We start from the raw sequence: 413 nt of genomic DNA, 5'->3' as shown, positions 1-413 counted from the left end.
GGTGTAGATTCGGATGGCACCCACATGAGCTCGGCTCGACCTAGCACGGGCGGAGGTCGTCCACGAGCCCTCTATTTTTTTTTATTTTTTTTTTCCTTCAATATTGAAAATCGGCTACCTAGTTGTGTGTGATCGATGTGCTATTTTCAAATTGCTTTCAGTTTTCTGTTTTAAAGAACACTACAAACATTTTTTGTTTGATATTTTTAAAAATATAATTTCGAATAGAAGATCAAACTTATAAACATAAAACTTGCATTTTTTTTTTACTTTTTGAGTGTGTTCAACGAAAATTTTTGAAAACAATCAAAACATGAAAATGAGTATTATAATAAAAATTAAAATATGAATTAATAAAATTAAAATTTCAAAAAAAAATGACAAACCAAACATGTTTTCTAATTTTTTAAATG

Source organism: Olea europaea, chromosome 10 (genome assembly GCF_002742605.1).
Source record: "Olea europaea var. sylvestris chromosome 10, O_europaea_v1, whole genome shotgun sequence".
Classification (NCBI taxonomy): domain Eukaryota; kingdom Viridiplantae; phylum Streptophyta; class Magnoliopsida; order Lamiales; family Oleaceae; genus Olea; species Olea europaea.
Note: the sequence above shows the minus strand (reverse complement) of the source record.